The sequence below is a fragment of the Panthera leo genome, chromosome C2 (genome assembly GCF_018350215.1).
Source record: "Panthera leo isolate Ple1 chromosome C2, P.leo_Ple1_pat1.1, whole genome shotgun sequence".
NCBI classification, from domain to species: domain Eukaryota; kingdom Metazoa; phylum Chordata; class Mammalia; order Carnivora; family Felidae; genus Panthera; species Panthera leo.
This window is the reverse complement of record NC_056687.1, coordinates 94,157,823-94,178,470: the sequence shown is the minus strand read 5'-3', so window position 1 is coordinate 94,178,470 and position 20,648 is coordinate 94,157,823. Positions and strand designations below refer to the sequence as shown.

Genomic DNA, 20,648 nt, shown 5'->3' with positions numbered 1-20,648 from the left:
GCTCAGGCTGGCCGCCACGGCTGGGCCGAAGGGCTCCAGAGGCCGGGCCTCTGTCCTCCTCCCCGTTTCTTCTCTCTTCTCCCAGAGTCTCGTGACTCAACCTCATCAACCTATGGAATGTTCACTAGCATTATTGCTGTTATTCTCAGGTGCTCTTAGGCCACCAAGTGCCCAGGCACCCGTTCCAGGAGCTTTGCCTGTGTTAACATACCCTCGCCTACTGGAGCCGGTAGCCACGAGTGGCCCTTTTGCAGGTAGGGAAACGCGGGTTGGAAAGAGGAAATAATTTGCTTGAGGTGACATAGTTAAGAAGTAGGAGCCTTGTTGACATCACCTATAAAGCCTTCTTCCAACTTCCAAGACTGGTGTTATTGCTAATGATAGGTAAGGAAACCGAGCCTCAGGAAAGTGAAGTATCCAGCCTGATGCCACCCAACTTAGAACACAGAATTCTGGAATTTGTGTCTTGATGTCTCTAAAACTGAAGCTGCGTATAATTCAGAAATCTTAGCATAAGATAGTAAGTTGGGAATAAAATGGAAAATTCCCAATCTACCCATGGAACTGTGCAAATAGGGCAATTTTTATGTTTTTAGTCCACCTAGAATAAAAATCTTAAGAGAAAGAGAACCAGTTATCTTGTGGCTTGACCAACAGGCCTTTTGGAATGTAGTTTTGAATATAGGCCAGCTCCAACCTCATTACACAATATTGGATTCTGCCAAGACGGAGGGAAGCAATCGGCCCAGCATACACCAAACTGTTAATAAGGATGGCTACTTTAAAGCACTTAGTGGATATTGCAAAGCTGAGACTGGATGAGTTACATAATTTCTTACTGCAAACATGGAATTACATGAAATGAAAAATGTCGTATTCCAGTCCAGGGGAAGGGGGCGGGGGGTGAAATTGCAGTCTGGAACTCTTTTTCCCTGTAACCTATAGTTGCTCATCCCTCCCTAGACCACATTTTTTTCTCTTGAGCACATCTTTTCCTAATGATAGAAGAGTCACGAAGCCGTCACTCTTTCCTTGTTGACAGAAATGATTGATGTCTTTTAAATCCTAGGATACTGACAGCTTTTTACAATTAAACACATGGCTCTCTGAGCAAACAGAGTATTGCCTAAGAAGAGTTTGGCAAGTGTAAGACAAGCATGTTACTGAAAGACTGAATATCCTTTCCTCCTCTTCTTTCTCAAGTTTTATTAGTCACAGATGATTTGGTAAGTGTTGTACACACAATTAACTGCACTCTTACAAGCTTGTCTTTAGAAATTGTAATGCTTTTGATTGAGAAGCAGCAGGCTATAAAATTGCATCCCAAATTCCTAAGTGTCATCATTAAAACATTTGGCACTGACCTACAACAATAGGTCTTCCTATTAACTATAATGAGAAATAAAATTATTTAAGTGCCCTCACAATAATTGAATTTCTGCTTCTCTGTGCTGGAGGAATCAAATAGTAAAAGGCCATATGTTGTTGATAGACAAACATACGCTGTGAACTGCCAAAGAGAAGTTTTAGGTGTACTGTGATTCTGTATGTAATTATTTCTGTTTTCCCAAGAGGTTTGCTGATTGTTGGTTGTTGCTATTATTTTTCCAAATCTTGCCTGTCTTCAGAGTTGTCAAGAAAAAAGTGACTACAAGATCCTATTATATATCCATCTGGATACACATTTGACATTTTTATCAAATGATATTCTAAATTCTCTCTAATTTTCATCTTTTCTTCTCAGTATAAAAGTGATATATGCCTATTTTTAATAATTTCCACATGTATATTTTACAAAAATACAAAGTTTTGGAGATAACAGAAAACAAATTTTTTTTATTGAAATTATCTATAACCCCCCTAACACACCCATTGTGTGTTGGTACATTTCTTTTCTGTTATTGTTTGCTGCATTTCTTTTTTGTTCATTTTATATACCTAAACAAATGTTCATTACAAAATTATCATCATGCTGTACAATTCAGAATCCTCCTTGTCTCACTGAGTATTTTTTACTGTCACTAATTTTGTAAATATGATTTTTAATGGTGGAAGAATATTCCAATAATTTTTTTAAAATCTCTTCACCTACTGATGGCTTTTAGGATGTTCCCAGGCTTTGGGACAGTTTACAAACATTCTGGAATGAACATTGTAAATACCAATCTTTGTCGAAATCCCTAAATTCTTGAGATAGAGTCCTAAGAGTGGAACTACTGAATCAACATCTATAAACATTTTCAAAGATCTGTGAGATGCTGTAAAAACACCTTCCACTATTAAGTATTAGTTGCTTATATTTGAAAATGTGATGGATCAAAATCACATCTTGTGTTAACCAGGACTCATTCAACAATCAATAATGATGAACACTATTTTTTTGTGTTTATTATTTGTGCTATTTACTGACAATGATATATTCATGTCCATTTCCTGTTTCTTATCATATTATTTCTTTTGTTAGTTTTCATTAATGCTTTTAATAGAAACATGTTATATGTATATACATATACATATTACTTATAGAATACACTATAAAATATAATGAATGCTAATACACATATTATTTACAGATTGTTCTTTAAAATTTGCATACAGTTGTGTTCCCCTAGATTTTCCCTCATGGTGTTTTTATATGTATACTGCTGTCCAAATCATCTAGGTCATTTTAAGATGCCCAGCATCTATCATCTTTTCTGATAGTTCCATTTTCTTATAGAGAATTAGCCCTCCCCAAAGGTGTATAGTCTCAGCAAGAGAGCAATTTTGTGCCGCAGTCTCCAAAGCAAAGGGCAGATCCTTCCTCCCTATTCCCACCACCACTTTATTTACCTCAAAGGCCAGGTGGACCATACAAGGAAGCAGGTGATGTTTGAGATGGGACCCACTGAGCAAAGGCAGTTGTAGCCCCAGCATCAACTTGGCCCTGACCCCGGTGACCCAGTGAGAGACAGTTTCCTACTTCCTGATTTTTTTTTGCTTTTAACCTTCTGCACTTCCTCAGTATCTGCTGCTCCCAGCCTTGCCTTAAGTCTATGAAGCCCCGGTACTCTTTTCTTTCAGACAGCCAAGGGTCTGCATCCATTGTTTGCCCCCAGTAATCCTCACTGACATAACCTGCAGGACTTCTGTGTCTTTCGGTCCACCTTCCGTCCCCTGGTTAGCAACCATTTACTTTGTTTGTTAATTTGTAAACGTTTGATTCTTAATGCTAATTAACCACAGCACACAGCTACTCTGAAAACAGAGTACGGAGGAAGATATTTTATCATTGATCACCTGCTGACATAAATCAAGTCAGGCACCATAACAGTGACAGAAAGATGAGAGAACAGTGTACTTATCAAGACTTAAAGTTTTTAAAAACACATGACCTAATTAATTAATTTAATTTAATTAAAAAATACATGACCATGTCTATGGCCAAAAATCTCAAGAGAGAATGAGGAACAGAGTGCATATTGCCAAAGTATATTAAAGCTTTGTGTCTCTATATCTTCATTTTAGCTTTCTGTGGACCATTCATGTTTTATAATTTCTCCCAATAACGTTCAGCTTGTAAGCTATCTAGTACATGACTCTTTAAAAAGGGGCCACATTTGACGCCTACAGCCCCAACCAGGGATGAATCTTCTCAGTTACCCTTAGCCAGTCCCTTTGAAGGGTTTTCTGATCCAACAGTCATTCAGTAAGTCTAATAACTTGTTTAAAATATCTCTGTATTTTCAGTGTTTACTTGTTGTTTGAAATGATACTCATTTTCATGGATTTGTACATACATACGAGATAGGATGATTATTAAATAAGAAAACATATGAAATAATTTGGAAGAGTGAATATTTGTTTAGAACAAGTGTATGTCAATTGATTGCTACAATTGTGCTAAAATAACTTTGGGAGCACCTGAGTGGTTCAGTGGATTAAGCACCCCGCTCATAATTTTGGCTCAAGTCATGATCTCACTGTGCATGGAATTGAGCCTCCCCTCGGGCTCTGTGCTGACATCTCAGAGCCTGCTTGAGATTCTCTCTTGCCCTCTCCCTCTCCTTCTGACCTTCCCCAGCTCGCTCTCTCTCTCGCCCTCTCTTAAAATAAATAAACATTTAAAAGTAAATAACTATAAAAGCATCTGTACTTGGTTTCCAAAAAAAAATCCATAAATTGCACAGTAAAAAATGATCTCAAAAAAGTAATGGCTCTAGGAACGTATAATTAAAAAAAAAATTTTTTTTCAAAGCTATTTTATCCAAACATACTCCTGTATTTTTGACTTTCACACTCAACATCAAATTTAAATATCTATCCATTCATACATCCTGAAAAACCACTATGCTGCAGGTACCGTTATAGTAGCTAAGGATATTGCATGAACAGAAGAAGCCTCTGCTTTTCTGTAGGAAAACAGACCTGAATGCAATATAGAGGAGATGATGGGTACGATGAAAAAACATAAACCAGGGTAAAGGAAAAAGCTGCCAGGGTGGGGTTGGGGAAATTGGCAGTGAAGGCCTCTCTGATAAGATAACCTTGGAGCAGAACAAAAGGAGAAAGCCTGTCAGATGTCTGGGCAAAGAGCATCTAGGCAGAGGGACTAGGAGGTACAGAGACGGTGAGCTAGAAATGTGTTTGGTGTTTTCATGAAAGGGTAAGGAGGCGAAGGTGAATAGAGTGGTGTGAACAAGGAGAAAAGTAATAAAACTGGAATCGGGCGACAGGGAACAAGTTTCTAAAAGGAAGAAATTTGAATTTAGTGTTAATTGATGTGGAAAGCTTCAAGTCAAAGAACGACATAATCTAACTTGTTTCAGAAGGACCATACTGACGACTATATGGAGAATAGACTGCATGGGGGGGAGGGTAGAAGCTTGAAGACAAAGTAACCGTCCAAGCAAGGGTATACTTGAGTGAGAGGCATGGAGGTGTTGGAAGTGGTCAGATTCTGCATCTTGGTACAGATAGCAAAGAAGCCAATAGTCAGGAAAACCAGTATTCAGGATGAGCCTTATTTGGCAGGGGTATCAGTTCACGGGGAGATGAATTAGTAAAGGCATCAGTGGAGCCAATTCGTTATATCACTGTTGCATTTTATCTTCAGCTAGATGAACGTTCTATGTGTTTGTGAAATGTAAATTTGAGCTCTTGCAATTTTGCCTGTAAGACTCAGTTCTACCGCCCTTAGACCAGTTGCTGTACCATACATGCTCCCATTTCAAAATTACAGACAGATTTCTCTCCCATCAAGTTTTCGACTCGGCCTTCACCCAAATAAACGTACAACCAATTCAGCATTTTAGTTCCTAACTGCAGTGCTGGTTGAAATCAGATAGGACACCTTCAGTCTCAAAATCATCTAGTTTCAGACACCATTCTATTCCATTATAATTGGCCTTCTTTGCATTTTTTAAGAAAAATATTTCTGTAAATATGGGTTTGGCTTTATTTTTTCCTAGTTCTGTTTAGATTTAAAAGGTATGTTTGCTATACCAGCAAATGTTTTTACTTAGAATAGAAATAGAAGGACTTATTACAAAAGGTTTCTTTAGTGATAGCAAGAAAGGCAAAACTTCCCAGGGTGAGAGCCACTTGGTCCCCTGCCCATGTGCCTTCTAATCGTTTAGAACCTCCAGAGAATTAGGGAAGTGTTTTCTTGGCAAACATTTGCTAACAGCTAAGGAGTTTGGAAACATTTTCATCTCCCTGCATCATTTTTCATTTTCCAGTAGAAATGCAATCCTAGGGGCATTCACTCTAAACTGTTGCTGGTATAGGTTCTCACATTTATACAATCTGTTGAATCAAAAGTGCACTTTCAGGGTGCCTGGGTGGCTCAGTTGGTTAAGCGTCCGACTTCAGCTCAGGTCATGATCTCACGGTTTGTGAGTTCGAGCCCCGCATCAGGCCCTGTGCTGACAGCTCAGAGCCTGGAGCCTGCTTCAGATTCTGTGTCTCCCTCTCTCTCTGCCCCTCCCTGGCTCGCACTCTGTCTCTCTCTCCCTCAAAAATAAATAAACATTAAAAAAATTTTTTTTTAATTTTTTTAAAGTGCACTTTAGAACTAATGTCTTAGGCTAGTTTTATGACGCCTGTCAAGACACCCACTACCCTCACACCTCAGATTGGCAAAAACAGATCTCAAAAATCTCTTAGCTCACAGCTTCAGCTGAGCTGAGATGTCCCCCAGAATCAGAACTTTCCTGTAAGAACAAAGTGGAATGGATGGATGAATGGAGGATTTCTTTATTAGGGCAAATTATTTGGCTTACATGCTAACTTAGGCTTACAGGCCCTCTGCCCAGAGATATAACGTCACTATCCTTATAACAATAAAAATTCAGGGAACAAATTTCAGGGTTATAGATCCTTGCCTTTAAAATACAATGCAAAAGACCCCTGCATATCGTCAGAATTACTTTCCAGTCCTTTACTCATCTCATATTCACTTCTGGGAATCTGCACAGGCCCACAAGCTCCAAAACCCTTAGGAACAGAAAAAATTAAGATACTCAGAATTTTATAAATTTTTAGAAAATTCATAGAGCACATATTATGTTGCACCCCCAGCAAGGCCTGGGATTGCACCCCATACTGAACACCTTGTATTTCTGCAGCAAAAGATGTGAGTAAGCTACTGCATGGAAAAATAAAGACTGTAAAAAGCCTTACGTCAATGCAGAATGAGTTTTGCTGTCAAATGAGTTACGAACAAAACTTTGGGTGTTCAAAGTTTTTTGAGTTTTAGAATTGTGGGTAAGGCATCAGGGACCTGAATTAAAACAGAAATGAATAGACTTTGCAGTCAATAGCCTTTTCCTAGTCTACCAATTCATTCAATATCTTAGGGGACAGTTTTTGTTTGTTTTTGCCAACTAATCAGAGATGTTGCATTTTTATAGTTTTAGCAAGTGTATTTAACAAGTGAGCTAAGACACCATTTGATAGTCATTTGGGGGAAGGTTTTTAACATAAATTAGTAAAGTCTACTTCCAAGTTTTTAAAAGTGGGCAGATGTGACCATTTGTATAGGTGACAAGTTTTCTGAAATCAATCAGGAAGGAGGCATTTTGCAAAGTCTTCTATCATGATCACACCACCAAGTTTTCTTCAAAAGTAGGAACTCCCACTTGCTATTAAAGTGGCACTTTTATTTTGAAGGCACAGTGTATTTTAAAATTCTGCTGTATGATCCTGGAATTGCTAGGCACTTGTTATCACAGAAAAGACAGAATGTGGACACTAGTGTTTTTAAAAATAAGAACATGTAGGGGCGCCTGGGTGGCTCAGTTGGCTAAGCATCCGACTTCAGCTCAGGTCACGATCTCGCAGTTCGTGGGTTCGAGCCCCGCGTCGGGCTCTGTGCTGACAGCTCAGAGCCTAGCCTGTTTCGGATTCTGTGTCTCCCTCTCTCTCTGGCCCTCCCCCGTTCATGCTCTATCTCTCTCTGTCTCAAAAATAAATAAACGTTAAAAAAAAAAAAAAAAAAGAACATGTAGTTCCTTTAAATTGGACAATTCTGAAAGGTAGTCAGCTATGATAGATAAAATTGGAGACCTTGTCCATGATACAAAATGTTTTCACCATCACTCATCATCTCTACTAAGAACAGTAAACGGTTTACAATAGTTTAAAGATCTGGCTTTTATACTATTATCTCTATCAGCAACATCTTGTAGCAATTTGTACACTTTAGCTTCAGTTTCTTTACAGCAAGAGCTTCTTGCCTCTGAATGATGCCGCGAATACATTTATTTTTGAAGCTATCTCTGTATCTTTATCCCAGAATCCAAATTTTATTCTAGACAAAGCAGCTCTTCCACCAGTGGTTATTTTGACACAGTTTTTCCATAAAACACTGTTTTTGTTATGGAATTCATATATGTTGGGAATATATTTTTCTCCATCAGTACATCTTTCCATTATTCAGTAGCTCCCAGCCCTATCAGAGCAACACGCCCTTTTTATTATGACAGTATCCCCTCTATTATCTTAAAATGGAATTAATTTGTAGTTTCAAAAACTACGTATAATGTATTGACAATAAGGGAGAAGTAAGAGAAAGTAAATTATAATAAAATAGACTATCTCTCAATATGTAAAATTCTCAGACAAACCACACTAGAAGACATAAATAAAAAGATCAGGGGCTGGGGGCACCTGGGTGGCTCAGTCGGTTAATCGGCCGACTTCAGCTCAGGTCACGATCTCAAGGTCCGTGGGTTCGAGCCCCGTGTCGGGCTCTGTGCTGTCAGCTCAGAGCCTGGAGCCTGTTTCAGATTCTGTGTCCCCCTCTCTCTGACCCTCCCCCGTTCATGCTCTGTCTCTCTCTGTCTCAAAAATAAATAAACGTTAAAAAAAATTAAAAAAAAAAAAAAAAAGATCAGGGGCTGGTATTGCCTTTGGTGAATACATTTTTGTTTAAGACAAATTTCCATCCAAATACTGCTACAAAATTGCTTCTCAAATTTTGATGTGTATACACGTCACCTGCGGCTCTTGTTAAAATGTGGATTCTGATTTCAGAGGTCTAGGACCGGGCATTTCTAGTAAGTTCCTAAGTGATTATAGTGCTACTGGTCCCCTTAAAGCTGGACACTTTGAATAGGAAGGGTTAACACAATTTCTTTATAGTGACATTTAAGTGTGACAGTTACAACTGTTGACTGATAAAGGTGTTGCCATGGGTAACATAATTTTCCAAATAGCCTCAAATAAATTCAGGTCAGATTTTGCTGCCAAGTGAGTTATAAACAATCAGTTCATGACTGTTGAATGAACCAGAGTTGTTGGTAAACAACTCTTAGCAAAGTTCCAAACAATTTTTCCTCAGTTTGGACACTGGTTACATTCTCCAAAAAATGCAGTGTATATGAAAAGTGTGAAAGCAATATTTTGAATGTATACATAAAACAGAGTTTAGGTTAGGGGCACCTGGGTGACTCAGTAAGTTAAGTGTCTGACTTCGGCTCAGGTCATGACCTCACAGTTGGTGGATTCGAGCCCCCGCATCAGGCTCTGTGCTGACAGCTCAGAACCTGGAGCCTGCTTCAGATTCTGTGTCTCCCTCTCTCTCTGCCCTTCTCCCACTTGTGCTCTGTCTCTCTCTGTCTCTCAAAAACAAATAAAAATGTTTTAAAAAAAGTTTTGTTTTTTTTTTAAACAGAGTTTAGGTTCTAGGCTCAAATAATTAGCAGATTTTTCACCTACATGAATGTCCAATAAAACCTTTGGAAGTTGTGTGGGACAAAGAACGACTCTTCATTGTACAAAATCATTGCACACACAGCAGACCTCTAGCATCCCTGGCCTGTACCCATCACATGCCAGTAAATGGCCCCTAATCATTGTTGATCAAAAATGTACCTGCCCCATTTCCAAAATATTCTGGTGAGACAGGCAGTATGACTTCTGCTGATTACCACTGCTTAAGTGAAACTCAAACATTACTGTTTGCATTTAATTAAAACAGAATCCAACAGAAACCCAGACATTATAAAAACATTCATTCTTTCCTCCAACTGTATAGCAAGCCTCCAACACTGTGTAATTTGCTGTAACACTTGTTCCTTACATTCTCCCACAACTTGATTTATGCATCTTCCATAATTATTTGCTGATGCTTGGTTGCCATATTGTTTTCTTCACATTATTGTAATTATTTTTACTTCAATAGAAACTGGAGGGAGGATACCTGCATTTACCAAAATATTTTATTAGAACAGTTTTCTTCTTGGGCGCCTGGGTGGCTCAGTCGATAAAGTGTCCAACTTCAGCTCAGGTCATGATCTCATGATTCGTGAGTTCCAGCCCCATATCGGGCTCTGTGATGACAGATCAGAGCCTGCAGCCTGCTTCAGATTCTGTGTCTCCCTCTCTCTCTCTGCCCCTCCCCGGCTGGCTCTCTCTCTCTCTCTCTCTCTCTCTCTCAAAAATAAATAATAAAACATTTAAATTTTTTTAAAAACAACTTTATTTATAAATAAATAAATAAATAATATTTTCTTCCTACTCTTCAGAAAATTGTAAGTCCAGTTATTTTTCTTGGGTTGTATAGTTTAATGTTTGCTCTCAGAAATTCTGATTTATAGGTAATAAATAAATTATAAGCAGAGTATTCCTTATATTAATCCTATTTTTTCAGTTAATCACTATAAAGTAATTTCTATAGGCTTCAACCTTATGAAAATAGGTTGATTAATATAGAATATATACACACCAAGAAATCTCTTCTCATAATTTTGTTTACAAAACTTTAAGAAGTCTGTTAGGCTAGCACTTAACAGAGATTAATTTTTGCAATAAATGTTAAAATGCAACTTAGATTCCATAGTTAAAAATGAGAAATATACTAATTTCTGTTTTTTCTTAGAGTTTTGTTTTTATATAATTCAGCTAGCCATACACCAAATACAGCATATGGATAGTAAGCAATGTAAATTTTAAATTTTACACAAATTACATATGTATCACCAAAATGTTGCACATAAAATATTGAAGACAACAATGAATAACTTGAAATCTGTTCAAAGAAGTTAAAAAAAATGAAGCAACTAGTTATGTACAAGGGAACACCCATAAGGCTGTCAGCTAATTTTTCAGCAGAAACTCTGCAGGCTAGAAGGGAGAGGTATGACATATTCAAAGGGCTGAAAGGAAAAAACTTACCACCAAGAATACTCTTCCTGGCAATGTTATTATTCAGAATTGGAGGAGAGAGAGTTTCCCAGACACAGAAAAGTTAGAGGAATTTATCACCACTAAACCAGCCTTACACAAAATATTAAGGAGACTTCTTTAAGTGGAAAAGAAAAAGCCATAAGTAGAAATAAGAAACTTATGAAAGAAAAAATTTCATTGGTAAAAGCAAACATGTAATTAAGTTAGTAGTTCATCACTTACAACCAAAGCTTATATGAAAGTTAAAGGACAAAAGTGGTAAAATAGCTATATCTCTATAAAATTAGTTAAGGAATACATAAAATAAAAAGATGTAAAATATGACATCAAGTTCATAAATTGCAGTGAGGGAGTAAAAATGTAGTGCTTTTAAAATCTGTTTGAACTTAAGTGACTTAAAACCTAAAATAGACTGCTATCTATAGGGTGTTATATATGAACCTCATGGTAACCACAAACTAAAAACCTATTAGTAGATAAACAAAAAATAGAAAGGAATCAGGGAATATCATCAAAGAAAGTCATCAAATCACAAGTGAAGAAAGCAAGAGAAGTGGGGAAAAAGTACAAAAATAACCGGGAACAATTAACAAAATGGTAACAAGCGCATACATATCAATAATTACTTCAGATGTAAATGGACTAAATGCTCCCCATCATAGGCTCTATATGAAAGATAGAAGGTGACTGAACGGATAGAAAAACAAGACCCATCTGTATGCTGCCTACAAGAGACTATCTTCATACCTAAAGACACACACAGACTGAAAGTGAACAGATGGAAAAAGATTTCACACAATAGAAACAAACTAACAAAGAAGCTGGGGTAGCAATATTTATATCAGACAAAATAAACCTCAAAACAAACTAGCAGGAATGCCCAGGTGGCTCAGTTGGTTAAGCAACCGACTCTTGATTTCAGCTCAGGTCATGATCTTGCATTTTGTAGGTTTGAGCCCCATGTTAGGCTCATGGTGACATCTAAAAAAATTTTAAGTTTTGTTTTAAAATAAAATCAAACAAACTAGCAAGAGACAAAGAAGGGCATTGCATAATGATAAAGGGATCAATCCAGCAAGAGGATATAACGATTATAAATATCTATGCACCCAACATTAGGAAAATCTAAATACATAAAGCAATTATTAATAGACATAAAAGGAGAAGCTGACAGTAATATAATAATAGTAGGGGACTTTAACACTCCACTTACATCAATGGAGAGATCATCCAGATGGAAAATTAATAAGGAAACAGTAGCTTTGAACAATACATTAGATCAGATGAACTTAACAGGTATATAAAGAACATTCCATCCCAAAACAGCAGAATATACATTCTTTTCAAGTACACCTGGAATGTTCTCCAGAACATGTTAGGCTACAAAAGAGTCTCAATAAATATAAGAAGAGTGAAATTATATTAAGTATCTTTTCCAACCACAATGGTATGAAACTAGAAATCAATTAAAAGAAAAAAAACTGGAGAAAAATAAACACATAGAGTCTAAACAACATGCTACTAAACAACCAATGGACCAATGAAGAAATCAAAGATAAAATTTTAAAAATACCTTGAGACAAATTAAAATGGAAACACAAAATTCCAAAGTCTTTGGGACACACAAAAAAAGCAGTTCTAAGAGGGAAGTTTACAGGGATCCTGGCCTACTTCAAGAAACAGGAAAAATCTCAAATAATCTACTCTTGCACCCAAATTAATTAGAAAAAGAACAAAACCCAAAATTAGTAGAGCACTGGCTTTTGGGGTCTGGCTTATTTTACGTAAGGTAATGTCCTAAAGTTTCATGCATATTGTAGCAAGAACTTCCTTCCTTTTTAAGACTGACTAGTATTCCACCATATGTAATATGTATTATATCACATTTTGCATTTGGGTAGGTTTTGTGTTTCTAGTAATTTGTTCACTTTATCTAGGTTATCCAATTTTTGATGTACATTGTTCATAGTACTCTCTTATAATTCTAGTAATGCAGAATCAATTGTAATGTCCCCACTTTCATCTCTGATATTAGTAATTGTGATTTTGCTTTTTTTCCCCTTAGTCCATCTAGCTAAAGGCTGTCAATTTTGTTGATCTTTTCAAAGAACCAAACTTGTTTTCATTGAGTTTCTCCTTTTTTTTTTCAGTCTGTATTTCACTTATCTCTGCTCTAAAATTTAGTATTTCCTTCCTTCTGCTAGCTTCGGGTTTAGTTTGTTCTTCTTTTTCTAGTTCCCTAAGTTGTAAAGTTGGGTTGTCGATTTAAGATCAGAAAGTGTCTATTTTTTTTCTTAGCATTTACAACACGCCAAAAATTGGGAACCCTGAGTATGCTCACACACAAACTCTAAACATTAGAAAAGCAGATTTCAAAAAACATCTAAAGAAATTTTTGACGTGATTACATAGCAAGAGACTATTCAAGGAATGTTCTTGAAGTTTCTTGGCCCTCCAAAGTATAGATAGAATAGATGGAAAGAGGGACCCAAAATTCAAAAAAGTAAGAATTTTATTAGAAAGTATCAAGCCCTGGGGTGCCTGGGTGGCTTAGTAGGTTAATCGTTCAACTTTGGCTCAGGTCATGATCTCACAGTCTCTGTGTTTGAGCCCCCCATTGGGCTCTGTCCTGACAGCTCAGAGCCTGGAGCCTGCTTCAGATTCTGTGTCTCCCTCTCTCTCTGCCTCTCCTCTACTCTCTCTCTCTCTCAAAAATAAATACTAATATTTTTTTAAGTGTCAAGCCCTGAATAAGGGGACTCATGATAAATACTAAGTTCAAATTTAAAAGACTATTTCCAGGGCGTCTGGATGGCTCAGTCAGTTAAGTGTCCAACTTCAGCTCACATGATCTCACAGTTTGTGGGTTGGAGACCTGCATCAGGCCCTGTGCTGACAGCTCAGAGCCTGGAGCTTGCTTCAGATTCTGTCTCCCTCTCTCTCTGCCCCTCCCTAGCTTGCACTCTGTCTCTCTCTCTCTCTCTTTCAAAAATAAACATTAAAAAAAAATTTTAAAAGACTATTTCTTAAAGAATATTTCTCTTCCTAGAGAACTCTTAGCTCATCTAATTTCCAGTTTCTAAACCTAGGTGTTTGACATTCCAGCCACTAAAAACATTGTAGTTGCAATTGCAGAGTCTGTGCTTGGTAATGAAGAGTCAGGAAGAATATGAGAATCACCAGGAGACTGAAAAACGAAAACTGGTTTCCAGTGTTCAACAACAACAAAAAAATGTGACTCTAGATAAAATGAACTAATTGTTCAGCCATAATTTGTTGAACACCTAACCTATGCTAAACACCAAGCATAGTTTGGAGAGACAATAAGAAAATAGAATCCCTAACCTATAGCTTACATTCTAGTGGAGGGCCCAGATTAGATCATGAAAAGATACAGTGTTGGGGCACCTGGGTGGCTCAGGCAGTTAAACGTCTGACTCTTGGTTTCGGCTCAGGTCATGATCTCACAGTTCTTGAGATCCAGCCCTGTGTCGGGCTCCGTGCTGACAGCCCAGAGCAGGCTTGGGATTCTCTCTCTCCCTGTCTCTCTCTCTGTCCCTTCCCTGCTTACACTTTCTGCCTCTCTCTCAAAATAAATAAATAAACTTAAAAAAAAAAGTTACTGTACTGCAGTAGAGATTAGTGTTACAACGGAGACCAGAAAATAGGTACAGTGCAAGGGTAGAGAGGGACAGCCTTATGCTACCCGGAGAGGTAGACAGGGCTTAGGTGCAGATAAAGAGACTGACCTTCACCAGCTGATGAATGGAAATGCTAGGGAAGAAGAATGAGGAAAAAGCAGGGAGAGAGTGGCATGGAAGTTTCTTCTGATGGGTGAAAGAAGAAAGACTATCTTCAGAGTGGGGGATGTTCTGGCAACAGCCATCTTAAGCTGGGCTTCTGGTTCATATGTCAGATTAGACATACATGTTGGAGGGCAGATGACAATGGTTTTACTTGGGTGTCATTTAATACAGGTAGGGCTTTAAGCTAATCAAGTTATCTGTTCCTCCGATATTATTTGGAGCCATTGAAGAGGGCACTGTGTCAAGACAGTTGGCTGGTCACTACGACTGGTGGTTTCCACTGGACATCAGCAGGAACACCTGGGCACTGACTTGACACCCATATGGCTCCCTTGTGCAGATGCCAGGCTGAGGCTGTGTTCTCTTGATCTAGGGCTTTCATGACTGTGATATCTCCAAGTCTACACCTCAGCCTTCCTTGAATTCCTCTGACCTGTTCACTAATACTCACTCTTAGGAGAGCCTGGGTAGCTCAGTCGGGTAAGTGTCCGACTCCTGATTTTGGCTCGGGTCATGATCTCACTGTCATGAGGTCCAGCCTCGTGTTGGGCCCCATGCTGGGCATGGAACTTTCTCAAGATTCTCTCTCCCTCTTTCTCTGCCCCTCCCCACTCACATGCATGCTTTCTCTCTCTCTCTCTCTCTCAAAAAAAAAAAAAAAAAAAAAAAAAAATATATATATATATATATATATATATATATATATATTCAATCTGCAAGTATGCATGTGAACATTTCTATTTTGCAGCTAGTCCTGCAGCTTTTGACATTAAGGATCAAAATTCTCTTACCCTTTTTTTCTGGTTTTGTTGTACCCATATCCCCTCAAAGTGCCAGGTGACTATTGTCCAATTCTTTGAGCTGGGGGGAAGGGAAGATAACAGAGTGAATGGTGGAAGGGACTGAATAAAATGTGTTCATGGGAGAGGACAAGAGATGAGAGTGGAGATAGAGAGGCAGTTAACCAAATTGTTTACAGTGCTAAGTAGTGAGATTTTGAGTGGCTTTTGTTTTCTCTTTAATGCATTTATGTTAAAAACCTGTTTACAAAGAGCCACTTATTACTTTTATAAACAGAAAACTACTCATGAATATTATTATTTTTCTCAGATAACGAAGAATCACAATGAGTCAGCAGGAGTTCCCCAGAAATTAGTTATCATAAATAAACCTGATATAATATTTGGATAGAGCTACTAAGTGGATAAATCAGGAGAATACATATACATGGTATTTCTGATTATTTTATTATGTGGAACCAAAATTGATTAAATAATCTCCAAAAAGTGTTTATCATAATGTGTGACTCTCAACCTAGAGTAATGCCTTTAGCGAATTGCCACAAGGCCCCACATAGCTTCATCTAATAACTTACATGAAAAAAACAAATTTGTGTTTATTAAATTTGCAGCTGGAAACTGAGGGAAAGATATCAGAAGCACGATTCACAATAACTTCAAAGGAACAGCAGCGTGGGTTATATTACTGAGATACCAAGCAGTAATATGTGTCCAGTTCAGCAAACCAGCTCTCCACGCCTGGGATGGGAGGCAACCGGAGAGAGAGTAGGTACAAGACCAACAACTTGAGCTGCCTGCAGGCTCGGGAAGATCTGCAAACACCGGTTCCCTAGCCCAAAGCTACCATGACGTTAGGCATCCTTAATGAAGACGCCACACCTGGAACAAGGTGAGGACTGTTCCTCCATTCTCTGATTAGAGGGCAACCTTCATCACTTGCATATCTGTGCCCTACTGGCCCAATTGCATTGAGTGGGGGAGTGGGGAAAGGAGAGATGGCCCTCATCCCAGAGAATTTGGGAGCTATTTTCCAGTGCCAGTGGGCCAATACTATGGCTGCTGGTATTCTTGGAGTCCACGCACTTGTTTGGACCCAATACTTAGATCAGCTAAAGAACAGATACCTTTCTGCAATTTCCCGAACTTGTAACTTCCTCCCCATTGAGTGTATTTGTGCAAAATATTGCACAAGGACTTTCAAAAATTGTTAAAGCTAAGCTTGTTTCTAAAGCCCAGCTCCCAGTTGAATTTGAGATTGATGGATAAAAGATGTTTTCTACTCTCATTTGCTAAAACCATGAATCTGGATTTGGTCCTAGGTAGAGAAAGTGTTCTTTACGATGACATCTCCTATAAGAGGAGATTCTGGTTAACCTCACTGGTATTGATTGACCGTTTCCCAAAAGTCTTTAAGTTGGCATTTAGATATGTGCTCTAATTTAGTCATCTTATTATAAAATCTGCAGTGTATTTAGCTATGAATACTTATAACCAAGTACGTAATAACCTTTTTTACAGGAAGGAAATGTGTACCTCTTAGGATTTTTATTTCTAGTCCTTTTCTTTCATCCTTTTAAATTTCTTTCTTTTCTTTCTGTTCTTTTCTTCCTTACTTTTCTTTGTCTTTCTTTTGTCTTTCTTTGTTTTGTCTTTCTTTCTTGTCTTTCTTTTTTGCTTTTCTTTCTCTTGTCTTTCTTTCTCTTTCTTTCTTCTTTCCCTTCTTTCTTCTTTTCCTTCTTTTCTTCTTCCTTTCTTCCCACTCTCCTTCCTGCCTATCTTTCTATAGAGTCAGACAGTACTAAACACAAAACAGTTGATGACTGGGAGCGAGAGCCCAATCTTTATGTAACAGAGGGCCCCCAGACCGGCCTAAACTGTTGCAAATTCAGACAAGCCTAGGGAGGTTCCAGGGCCAGCTGTATTTGTGTGAGACTGAGGAGTCCCCTGAGGAAGACAACTCCCGAGGAAGGAGAGTCAAGGCCAGAGTCCTCGTCCAAAGATAATGTACTAGACCATACTCCCACTATCTGCCAAGGACATGCAGCGGAGCATCACATCAGCTGCTGGGTGAAGGCCCAGGGCCCAGGGCCACCTAGAGGCAGCTGGAGGAAATGAGTGTGGGATCCTGTGTGGCAGGAGTAGCAGACTCCCAGAGGGAGACAGGAGACCATTCTCTGGCTGAATTCTGCAGGAGGGAGTAAGGTCAGAGGAAAATGGTATGGCCTAGGAAATCAGAGTGTTTTGAAATATTTTGGAAAAAAATCTGAAGGGAAAACTGATGTACATCAAAGAGCATATTCCCTTATCATTCATGATGAGAAAATGCTGATAAAAGATAACTCACTTGTGCTATAGAGGTAGGTCCTCTGTTTACAAACACCTCCTTTAGGTTAGGGAGAACCTATGGGTTGTTCATTCCAAAGTTACTCTAAAGCCAGTATTTAAAAGGAAAATTTTTGCACCCTTAAAGGTGCACCCCAGGGGCACCTGCATGGCTCAGTTGGTTAAGTGTCCGACTTCGGTTCAGGTCATGATCTCATGGTCCATGAGTTCGAGCCTGGCGTGGGGCTCTGTGCTGACAGCTCAGAGCCTGGAGCCTGCTTTGGATTCTGTGTCTCCCTCTCTCTCTGCCCCTCCCTGCTCATGCTCTGTCTCTCTCTGCCTCTCAAAAACAAATAAACATTAAAAAAATTTTTGTTGAAAGTGCACCCAAAAAAAGTTGCAAATCTCCTCTAAGGAAATAGAACACAAATTTTGCCTGACTGGAATTATTATACTTTTGAAAACACAATTAAACCTATGTTGTAAATACTTCTTCCACTCGACAAAAGTATAAATGCACTTTGAAACGTCTTTCTTATAATGACTGTCTAACTCAGAATTAACAAGGAAAAGGTAAGCAGATTTGGGGAGATTTTTTTATTGCTATTATTATAAACACATACAATGACTTCTTCACAGTGTGTGTGGGCTTAGCTGGTTGTACACAAACATTTCTAGACATCAATAATACTTCTATACTTTCATAAGCTTTTAAGTATAGCACCTTGCAATAATATGGTCTCCCCTCATCACTACATTTTCTCATTTGTGGACCTCAGCAAGCACATCTCCAGGCTTCAGTTCGGGCCAGCTCTGACGTCGCTGGGAGCATCAAACTCATTGACCTCAAAATGCATATAGTTGGGTTCTATAATGTTTTTCGGGTTTTTTTTTTCTCTTTTTTTTCTATATCAAGAGAGGAGAAAAAAATATATAAATTGCACGTGGCCTAAAATGGACGTCGTCTGGAGATGACGACTTGTGTTAACTGCATAGCCTTGCTTCCCGTCCACAGAACACGTGCCCATTTCAATATTTACAGAATGTATTATTAGGGAACATAGAATAATAAAACATGAAATGAGGCAAAAGCATAGGAATTTGGCTTTTATTTTCCTTTTGGTAGAGAGATTTTTGTCTCACTCTTGGAACGAACTTAAAATAAAGGCTGTTAAGCGAGGCTGGAAACAATTTTTTTAAGCAAAAGCAGGAGTTATATTCACCTTTTTGGAATTGTACAGATGTAACCTGTCTAGAGAATAAGAAGGATAGAAGGGGCGTCTGGGTGGCTCCGTAGGTTAAGCATCTGACTTTGGCTCAGGTCATGATCTCCCAGCACATGAGTTCGAGCCCCACATCAGGCTCTGATCCTGCTTCAGATTCTGTGTCTCCCTCTCTCTCTGCTCCTCCCCAGCTTGTGCTTTGTCTCTTTCTGTCTCAAAAATAAACATTAACAAAAATTTAAAAAAAAAAAAAAGGATGGAAGAGAGTAGTAGATGACATTAGAAGAACTCATACAATGGCATTTTTTAAAAAAATACTTTGGTCAGTTAGCATTAAGAAAAACAAGGACACCTGGGTGGCTCAGTTGGTTAAGCATGCAAATCTTGATTTCAGCTCAGGTCTTGATTTCGTGATTCGTGAGTTCAAACCCCACATCGGGCTCTGGCCAACAACACAGCCTGCTTGGGATTCTCTCTATCCCTCTCTCTCTGCTCCCCCCAAAAATAAATAAAATTTTAAAACTCAAAAAAAGAAAAAAAAAGCAAAGGGTAAGCGTTTTGTGATTTGTGTATGCATGTCTGTGCGAGTAAATGATAAGTCTATTTCCGTAGGTCTTACTGTTTCTTATCTCATACACACACACCAGAGGACTTACCTATATAAGGTCCATACAGAAGTGGGTCTGACTAAAGATGGCAGAAACTTCCTCAGAGTCTACCACATTGTGCCTCTCCTTCCTGCCACTCACTAAACATGATTTACAAAATGGACGCTTTCAAAAATTCTTCTGTCCCTCTCTTTCATAGGAAATAGACGATTTTCCTAACACATAAACACCTCTTACCCCAAGTTTACAAGAACGTGGATCAGGAGTCTGACCTATCTCTTTTGAAAAGCTGCCCATCTTTCATATGGAGCGTAACAGATGAAGTGCAAAAATAGCAATGGATACCACTCTAGGCGATCATCGATGCTATAAGGAGCGAGGAAAGGAGAACCTCTGTGAAGAGAGAATTGGAAGAAACAGTAGAATTCACTCTGTTTTTAAATATCCTAAGTGAATATGGTCTAAAAACCACAAAGCATAGTTTTATCCTCAAAGGATGTAAAGGAAATAGAATCTTCAGAAAAGAAAGGCTGATTTGTGCTGGGGAGAAAGCTGAAAAGAACATTTTATAAGAAAGTCAAACTTCAGCCAAGCCCTTAGTTTTTTCAGCCTGAGGCCTGAACTATAAAAATTGGAAGGAACTCTCTCTTTAGGACTAGACCAAAGAGTTTATATTATGGATCCTAGCAGCTAACTTTGTGTTAACTACTTCTCTCCCGCTATGCTAAGCCTGGTAATGGGATTAGGATGCTTCTACTCTGGCTTCCTTCTTCCACTTTCCTCTCTGCTAGGAAAATCTAGGACTGTTGGGCATGGAGGACGGCACTTGTTGGGATGAGCACTGGGTGTTGTATGGAAACCAATTTGACAATAAATTATATTTAAAATAAATAAATAAAAATTAAAAAAATAAAAATAAAAATCTACGACTATTATTAGCATCATTGCCTGATTATTGGTAACACAAATAATTATTGGCAAATAACCAAAACTGAAAAAAAAAAGTTTAGCAACAATATACGAGACATTGCTCTGTTCCACATATCCAGACGATTTTAAACTCAGTATCAGATAATTATAACGTGTGACCTGTGGAACTTGAACGTTTATGCTGAGCTTATATCAAATTTATCCAAGTTGAAACAACTGAGTAATGATGTCAAAGATTCATACTTAATAGTTGAATTGTATTCCCTTTAAAACTTAAAGGTGAGTTGA

At 38.3% G+C, this 20,648-nt stretch overlaps 1 long non-coding RNA gene across 1 annotated transcript; it reads left to right on the top strand.

Annotated features, from left to right (window-relative positions):
• The first annotated feature begins 12 nt into the window (after positions 1–12).
• LOC122229766 lies at positions 13–20,272 on the top strand. The gene is made up of 3 exons (XR_006207129.1): positions 13–1,226; positions 15,889–16,166; positions 19,630–20,272. It is a non-coding gene; the product is annotated as an uncharacterized LOC122229766 (long non-coding RNA).
• Positions 20,273–20,648: the final 376 nt, after the last annotated feature.